Source organism: Buteo buteo, chromosome 19 (assembly GCF_964188355.1).
Source record: "Buteo buteo chromosome 19, bButBut1.hap1.1, whole genome shotgun sequence".
Lineage (NCBI taxonomy): Eukaryota > Metazoa > Chordata > Aves > Accipitriformes > Accipitridae > Buteo > Buteo buteo.
Window position 1 is genome coordinate 3,544,637 of NC_134189.1, and position 9,740 is coordinate 3,554,376.

Below are 9,740 nucleotides of genomic sequence, written 5' to 3' on the forward strand. Positions count from 1 at the left end.
GACGTCCCTCAGCTTTATTCAAACTGTCAGACCTTGCTGCCCCACGCAGACAGCATCCACCTTCCTCACCAACCACTGCCTGTCCTGACAGACAGTCTGACACAGCAGGCCAGTTATATAGAGGGGGTATTGCCTTTTGAGGCTGTGACAGAGACCAATGCATAATGTAGGCCAGGCTTACATTTAGTTTTCTGGCCAAGCATGATTTGCTGCCTATTATTTCTCTCAAGTATCTCTATAGCCACGGCTGCTTTGCATTTCTCCCCGCCGTGGCACCAGCAGCAAGCCTAACCCAGCGTACAGACACCGTCAGGAAGCCAAATCCCAGGTATTTGAGGGAGTTGTGGGGGACACAGTAAGTGCCTTTCACAGGGCTTCGTTGCTGCTGGAGGAAAGTGCCAGCTCTGAGAAGGAAGTCGACATGGGATAAATTTAAAAATGGGCTGAGTGGCTCTTGGGGGGGGTGCCTTGCTGGGGATGGCAGAGGGATGGTGGAGAGCTGCTCATTGTTCTCCTCCCCAGTGGCCACCCGCCTCAATCTCTCTGCTCACGCAGGGATTTACAAGCACTCCATGCCAGCCATTTTCTTGAATTTGGCCTGATGGCCAAAGCTGCCTTCAAATGAGAGGACAGCCAAATTCTTTCACATCTCTGCTGCTTTCTGTTGTCTGCCATTGTCAGGGAGAGTAAAAGACGGTCACGGATACAGCGGCCAAGCACAATGGAGTTGGAGTCAGTGGCTGTGGGGAATGGCTGGCGCTTTCGCCGTGAGACTTTTAAGGACCTCTGTAAGACAAGCAGATCCCAATTTGTGGTCAGTGCAGTGCTTGTGCTCTGCAAAACTGCCCTTTGTGGTCCCTCTTTGGCCAGCAAGATGCAAGTGAGCATGCACTTAACAGAGCCCTGCTCGATAGTGCAGCCCAAGCATAGCACCATACCATTGTAGGCTCTGTCTCCTTTGGGGATTTGGGGGTGCAGAGGGGGAATATTACAAATACTTCCTCTGCTTCTTGCTCTTCTGCTACTTTCCTGCACCCAAAACTTTCCTCTCACTCTCCAACATTGACTCTGGCCAGTCCCATTCAAAGTTGGGCACTGGTCCACTCGCTGTAAAGCTCACCCCTTCTCCCAGCACTCATTGTACCAAGTTGGATACTGCAGACAGCAAGCGTCGGAGGGAAAACAACCTCATTAACAGAAATGGATTTTTCTTTCCACACAGATGGGCAGTGAATATTTTTAAACACAGTCTCAACAAGATGTGCTAATTGGTACCACTGTAACCCCACGGTCCTTTCTCGTAAGCAAGCTAAAGAACAGATGGATATTATTATGAAACTCCAGGGAGATGGACAGCTGCACAGTGAAGTGGACACACTTGTCCCTTCTCCAGTTCTCAGAAAGGACCCCAAAAGAGCACTTAATTTCTGAAACCCAGCCTGCAGTCGCAAGTAACCCTGAGATGTACACACCAATCCAGGTTCAAAAGCATCAACTGTGTTTGCATCAGCAGCCTAAGAAGAGAAGGTATATGTAGAAAAGATAGTAAAACCAAGTTGTGTAAAAAGCTGCTGAAAACAGCAAAAAGCACAGATGCTTCCTGAGAGGGAAAACCGCAAAGCAACAGTGGCTAAAGAGACGCCCAAGAGAAATAAGGGGGAGCAAATTGATCTTGGTTGCACAGGCCGTGTATGTCAGCCAGAAAACTAAACACAAGCCGTTTGGCCTGCATTTGTTTCTGTCATGGCCTTGAAAGGCAATACCTACTATTTACATGACTCTGGCCAGGGCTCGAGTGTGGTCCTTTACCAGAAAGATCCTGGGGAATGGTGGAGTGTTCTGTGACTCTTTGCCTGGAGTCCAGCTTAGATCACCTTCTTCTCCCAGAGGGCCACATCTCCCTGTCCTCTCAGTCATCCCCTGCCAGAATCCACCACAGAAATCTGTAAAGGGAGAAGCCTGGTTTTGACATCCCTATTTTGCCATATTTAGAGCAGGGACTAAACACAAACCTCTGGGAGCATGACCTGACCATCACATCCCTGATGATTCAAGAGTTGAGGACCCCAAGTTCTGCTGGGGGTACTCCTCTTTGAAAAAAATCGGTACTGTTGAAAGTGGGGATGTTCATGATGCTCTCCCACGGACCCTGGAACAACACCTTTCATTTCTCTGGCCTCTCAAGATGCTCGTGTTGATACAGCGATGATCTTTGTGATACCTCAGCAAATCAAGGATTTATGCAGCTTTATGTATGAGATACCCATAAAGCCTTTCCTATAAGATAGTAAATAAGCTCCTTTGTGAAGTGAGTAACTAAAACAAGAGCATGTGCTACCTCAAATATAGACAGGTTTTTCTGCCCAAATTAAAGGCAGATGAAAGGCTTTTGCCTATTACTCTTCCATGAAGGTGTGGGTGCCTGTGAAAAACAGGCAGCAACATTTGGATAAAGGAAATGCATGGGAGAATGGCTCTGAAGAGGGCCTGGAGAAAGAGGCCTCTGTGCTGTATGGTCTTTAAAAGATTTTAGGACCCAAGAGGAAAGAAGCTCTTGCTACCCATTTGATGCCTTCTGTGGGCATGGAAGCAGGATTTCATACCTCCTTGGTAAACATACAAGACCATGTCAAAAATCCCCAGCTGCATTCTTTGCCTGATGAAAATTACCCTTTTGGTTGAAAGAGATAGCAGCTCTATATCTATCACTCTGTAAGTGGTAAGACCTTTGCACGTGGGAGATGCCTTAAACAGGGAGATTAACAGAGGATATAGCCATAGTCCACAAACACCCCAAGGATGCAGACATCAAGGAAAAGAGGGAACCATTTGGCAGAACATTTAGTCCGATGCCATGACAGTCTCTGAATGCTGGGGTCTGGCTGGCTTTGGATTGATCTCCGGGGGAAGTGGTGAAAGCCATGTTGGTTTTTGTCGCTTGTATAACTCGACTGACTCCGAGGCTGGGAAGTGCCCCAGAGGGAGCAGTTCTCTTCTGGCAAGGAGTTACCATCTCGGAGTTACCATCTCAGATCCTCTTCCATCTCTAGAACTCTGCAAGAACACACCACCGCAATGAACACCAGCCTTTCTTACTCCTAAGTAACCCAAGCAGCATGCCCAGCCCTGCTCTTCATGAACAACCCCGTGACAAGAGTCCCAGGAGTCCTCCCAGGGCAGGCTGCAGCACATCTCAAACTTCAGACACGGCGCTGCAGGAAACTCTCGCAAGCAGAAATCCAGGTCTAGTCTGATGTTATGAAGATGGTTAGGAGGCAGTGCAGATAAATAAATAAGGAATGCACGGCTTAAAATGGGAAGCTGCCCATCTGACTGTCTCTTGGAAGAATTTTCTTTGCTTCTAAAGTCTGACCCTGGGCAGCTCCTTCCCTGTCCTGAGGTCTGGAGCTATTTGTTGGTGTCACTGGATGAATGTTGCAGGACGCCGAGAGGTGATGTGTGATGCTGTCAGACATGGACAGAGGGGAGCATGCCCTTCTCCCAGGGAAGGACACAGCAGCACGGTGAAAGTAGGAAGATGTCAGTCAACATTTGCCTTCCTCGGGGAGGCTGGACTCACACTCTTGCAGCAGCAGGAATGCTAATCATCAGGGTGAGCTGGTTGTTCCACTGCTCAAAGGCTGATTGATAGCAGTAATTAAAACTGCATTTCTTTATGGGGCAGCTTTGTGTGGTTGCTACATCTTAGGAGCTCAAGTGTTTTGGAGGCAGAGTTTGGAGTGGGCTCTGTCATCTGGGGGAGGCTGGAAAGGCCACACTGGCAATGAAGTGGGGACAGTTAACACCATGTAGTGCAGAGCCTCCCACCGTGCAAACTCGATTGGGTTTTTTTGCTGTGCCTTGCATTTTCATGCTGCACATCAACTAATTTTCTTGGTCCAATTAGAGTTATAGCTGTTAAAGCCTAGAGCATGACTGGCTGATTGGGTTTTGAAGAATGTGACATTTTGCAGCTAAAAGCTTTATCAAGAGAAGGCAGCATTAACCTCTTTTCTTGCTTCCTTTTCTTCTTTTAACATAGGCGATAGACATTTGCTCCCTCCAGCCAGACTCCCTCGCGCCAGAGTGTGGGCAGCCCACGATCAATGACTGCCTTCCCACGGCTTTGCAGCCCAGTCTTCCCAGCTCAGTCGGCGAGTGCCCCAACCTACTGCAAGGGAAGGTAGATCCCTCTCATTAAACCATACACCTGATGTGAAACAGTCCCTGTGCAAACACACATGTGGTAGAAACTCCCCTAAATGCCGTGTCCCGGGTGGGCTGGGGCTCCCATTTGCTTTAGTAGGAGGGTGACAGCCCTCTCCTGCCCGCTCATCCCACCTCCCCAGCGTGCGTTATTGCCACGTATGGATCTAACCTTCTCTGCTTCTCTCCTCTCAGTCTTACTCACCGCACTGCACCTACATATGCATTTATTTGCATACTTACAGGAAGCTCTCAGCTCTGAGACTTAAGGGGACATCACCTTAATAAACAGGCGGATTTAACCAAAGCCACCAACGCTGCCAGAATGGCCCCGAGCCCAGCTCTGGCGTTTCTCTGCAAAGGCCACGAGCGCATGGCTGACCGAGCCACGGCCTCTCCAGCTTCTTCAAGGCGAAGCGCAATAGTGCAGAGAAACAGGCGTCCTCGTCGCGGAGCTAATCCAGGCTGGGCAGGCGACACCTTGTTCCAAGCCTCCTTCTGTGTGATTCATCGGAGAAACACTGTCTTGCAAAGCTTCTGATTACAGGTCCACTTCCAAAATGGCAACATCCCTTCGCACTCTGCCACCCACTGAAGGGATTTCCTCCTTCTCGTTCCACCCAGGTGGATTTTCATTTTGCTAGCAAGCCACACATAAATGTTTGATAGCAGGCAGCTATCAGTTTACCACTGGATATGCACCTCCTCATGAACACCATGTAGGCTCGTGCCTCTTCCATATTTTTTGCCATAATGGCCAGCAAGAGGGAACTTCATTACAACGTACTGATATGTGTCTTTCCTTAGCTAGAAGTGAATCTGGTTCATGACTCTGCTCCTATTCCTGGGTACATGTTTAGAGAAATAGGGGATAAAATTGCCCAGCAAGCTCCTCTGAGCTTTCTCCACTCTTTATTAGGGCCTTGAGGCAGAGGCTGCTCCTTACCTTAGCTGGTGTGGGTCATGGTACTCCCTAAGCCAAAGGAAGGGCTAGTGCGTCCCCGCAAACGGTATCTTTCTGTAGATACAGGCTCACAGCAAGAGCTTGACTTTTAGAAGGGAAAGGAAATAAAATCCTTCAAAACGTGTCTGCTTTGAAGATTAAATCATGTTCAGTTGAGCCTATTTGTATATTTAGCACATCTTCTTGGCACAAATATAGATGCAATTCTCATTTCGTTTACACAGCTGCAAATCCCCATCTGAGTTAGAAGAAGAGGGTAGAGTCAGAGCCTGTTAATCCATCCTGGAAGAGATATTCAATTTTGTAATTCACAGTTTACACTAGACCTTAACTGCAAGAGACTAAGAGGCTGTCTTTCCACTGTTAGAGTCAGGATGCAGGACTTAAAGACAAACTAACACAGTTTACTTGCAGAAGCCAGTTCTGCCCCATCTGTACCTGCAAAGCGTCCCAACACTTAGTGGGTAATTAGCTGCTCAGTGGTGAGATTGCTGTGGTTTCCATTGGGATAACCCACATCCACAGTCTAAGCCTTGTATGGCAGCCTGGCATCACTGTCAGAGCCTGGTTTATGAACAGTCTGTGCATCAGTACAGTCGGCAATCCAGAAAAAATACGATTCCCTATTCTTCAAAACGGAGGGCTTAAGCAAAAAACTTGTGGGAAGAGACATAGAATGGATACATGGAACCATTGGAGATACTGGTTAGAGTCAGTTTCAGAGGGTGCCTTTTACACTTGCTCAGGGAGAATTTGGAGGTGATTCAAACCTGCCACTAAGAGCCCAGTCCTAAATGGACACAGGGATCATGCAGTCCTCCCCACTTTGCATCTCTTCCTTACTGACAAATCCTGTTAGGTGTAATTTCCCCTCTCTGTATTCATTACTGGTAGACCAGACTATTCTTTCAAGACTTTTTAAACTGAAATATGGCATTTTACTGGTGCCATATTTTTTACTCCAGGATCAAAATATGGCATCTCCATATGGCTGCAAAACATATTAGCCAGCCTGAACATGAACATGGATGTAGAGCTAAACATTAAAGATACAGTAAAAATCTGCTGTATATTTGATAATTTTGGTTTCCTTAAAATGTTTTCCACATGCACAAAACTGTACATGTTAATATAAATACCTGTGACTTTTACTCCTTCTGATCGAAGTCTGGATCCAGACTCCAGGATCTTCCTGGGAGCCTTCAGGCTCGGATTTGTTTTTTGACAGATGAAAATAAATACCAGAGGCTGACGGATGGAATGGCTCTGTTCAGTGCTGGCAAAGTTCAGAAAGCTATGTATGTCTGTGGGGGCAGATGGGACTTGACGTCTCCCAAACACTGTGCAGCACGTTGGCTTTGTGCAGAGGGTGCTTTAGCATACAGCTTACTTGGGGGAAGAGTGCAGGGGGAAATCATGGGCTAGGGCAGCATTACGTTGCAGTTACCACCTGGATGGTGGAATGATGCTCACTCAGCTAGTGTGCCCTGGTATAAGCGCTAATAGCCACCCTGTGCTGGGAACAGACTGAGGCCCTGCCCTAACAGCACCCAAGGCAACATCAGAAGCAGGGGAAAAAAAAATAAATCCATTTTTAATATTAAGAAGCATTTCAAGAGACTCCAAGACCTGAACAGGGGAATAGTCTGCTGCTTTGGCTGGGAACTCTGTGTGTCCTACACACCAGCTGTAGGACTAGGCTGGTGTGATTCTGGGTCAGGTCTCTCCACCCCACAGGACAGGACATCGGAGAGCATGTCTATACTGCGAATAACTCAGCTCCCAGCTTTTCTCTTGAGTCCTGGTCGTGGGATCATCCATACTGCGCGTACATTAGCTCACTCCTGGCCTCTCTTGGAATGGATAAACCAGCTGCTACCGAGGCAAGATCTGGGTGTCCTTCTATGGACATTTAGCTCTGCCCTGCAGGCAGCATGGTGGAATCTGCACCAGCCTTGGCTTCCTCAGCCCTAAGCAGCCCTCCAGGATTGTGGCCCCAGGCACTGCATGCTCACACGTCCCTTATTCTACTTTCCAAGGCACGCAACACATGCACCCGGCATGGAGCTATAAAAAACACTCTGGTGGGCTGCAGAACAGCCCGCATCATTTCAGACTCCAAAGCTCCGGGGCGTGGGGGAAGAGTAAACACAAGAGGAGTAATAAAAGTCTTTGGTGCACATGGGTGCCCGAGAAGGCTCAAGGCCAAGCACTATGCAATGTAGATGCAGCTGCTCTCGTGTGGGCAGCTCTCAGCAAGACAGATACAACTCATTAGTGCACGGCCAGGGGATGGAGAGCTGTCTCTGGCGCGGTTAACTTCACAGCGTAGCCATAGCCGCCTTCTGCCAAGGGCACTTTTCTGTCTCTTTCTCTGGCCCAGAGCGCTGACTGTCTGGGGTGAGCCTTGGGATGATCCCTGGGCACCCTCCCCAGCAAGCACAGCCGTTTTCATGCCCCTTCCAAATCTGTGGGACCTGCTTTTGAGATGATGTTCTCAGCAACTGCTAACCAGTGCTCCCGCGGCATCTGAGACTTGGTGGTAAGACACCATGTAACTCCCATCCAAGACTTACTGCCAGAGGAAATCGCAGAGATGGGGAGTTTCCAAGTCAGCCTTCCTCCTTTAGGAATCCAATAATGCCTATAAAGATATGAAATAGCCTTTAATTAGGACCTCCTAACTGCTACTTATTTCCCTGGAGAATTTGCTGTTTACTGCTTTGCTCATTCTTCTCTACTCTCACTCCCAACCAACTGGAGGTTGTTATTTCGGGGCTGCATTCAAAAGCACCCATATGTGAAGAACATAAGTTGCTTTCAGAACAAAAATAAGTCATGGTTATGTACACGCTTTAAAATGCAGTCAGTCCCTATCTGCTTCTTGCAGCGGTCTTTGAGCACCTTGATCTTTTGCAGTATTTACCCAGCCACTCCATCAGCAAAGCACCTGAGAAGGATGGCATGTAGCCATAATTCCCTTTTCAGACGCGTATTGGCTAATTTAGGCACTGACTTAGTCTACGAGGAAATCAGTCGCAAACCCTAATTCTCCCAATGAATTGCTTAGGCGTCTAACTCGGGGTGGGCCAGCTATCTCCTCTTCTCCTGTAGCATCTGCCTGTAGCATCTTCTGCCTCTTTCCCCTTCCCTCTCCCCGTGCAAGAGGTGCCAGCCGTACCTGGGTGTCCCCGAGCCAAGCTGCCGAGGCTGCTATTAGCCTTAAAGATCTGGACTGTTTCCTCTGGGGAATAAGAAAGGTGAAGGACCAAGGTTTAAAAATAACAGTTGTCAGGAGAGATGAACTGCTTGAAGTTTTTAAAAACTGGCTGAACTGGCTAAGTGCCAGGAGTGAGAGTTTACAGAAGTGGTGGATCGCTTTGACAACTGAGATTCCTTTTGCAGCTGAATAACATTTTCTCTGCTTTTGTTTCCAGTTTACATCAGCCCAACAGTTAACCCACTCAAAGCTAAGAAGCAGAGTAAACATTGAAAAAGGGAAGTTTGTTTTTCTCTTCAAAGCCAGGACTAACAATTAGGCTGAGATCTACTAGGTCTGCAGTCTTGATGAACTCCAAAAGGAAAATCATTGCCATTAGCATGTTTTTTTTGAGAACAAACAGTATATTTTAATGTAAAATATTTTGATAAGTGAATTCTATCCAGCACATATAACTTGGTTTGACTTTTAGTTAATAATATCAGTTTAAATGTTAGTTTTCTGGATTCTCAGCTGTTTCCTTATCTTTGTCCAAAAGGATCTTTACGTAGAGTAGGAATTAAAAAAATGTAACTATTTAGAGAATTGTGAATGGCAGTTCCAATATGCTAACATGTTTAAGCATGTGCACAGGTTATTCTCTTGATTAGTAAAAAGAAGTACCTTATTTATTGTTCAGGTTGTAACTAGTTGCAAATCTGACTGTCAAGTAACCAAAAAGAAGCCACTTCTCTTTTTCCAGAGAAACAATTTAAAAGCAAAAATGCAACCCCCCCGCCCATGAATAACAATAATAAATTAAACTTTCTTGTTTGCTAGCTTTAATCATGGCTAAATGTGGTGATTTTAAAATCACATTCATTTCAGCCAGCTGCCCTTGCCATGGTGACCTGACATTTCTGAGCGGTGCAATCAAATATGATCCTGTTATTTGGTCGTCCACCTGTTACAAAGCAGGGAAGGACGGGTCCCTGTGCCGAAACGAGATTGAGTTCCCATGTCCTCTGGCTCGGCCATCTCTAACCTTGTGTGCACCACGCTGTCTTTGTGCTCTGTGGGATCGTGTTCTTGCCAGAGACATTCAGATGTGCTTCATCGCTTGGGTCCTGGGGCCTGATTAAAGGCGTGTAAGAGTTGTATAGCTCGTGCACGCAATCTTTATGTGTGGTCCTTTCCTGCTACGCCGAGGAGCTAGTTGTCTCTGTAAGAATCAATCAATAACCTCCCATCCAGCCTTGCTCAGTACGCTCTGGTGCAGTACACTGTGGACTCGAAATACCTTTCCGAGTACAGCAACCTTATGATGAACCTTAATGTTCCTTGATCATGTAGCCAAGTAAGTTAGAAAGA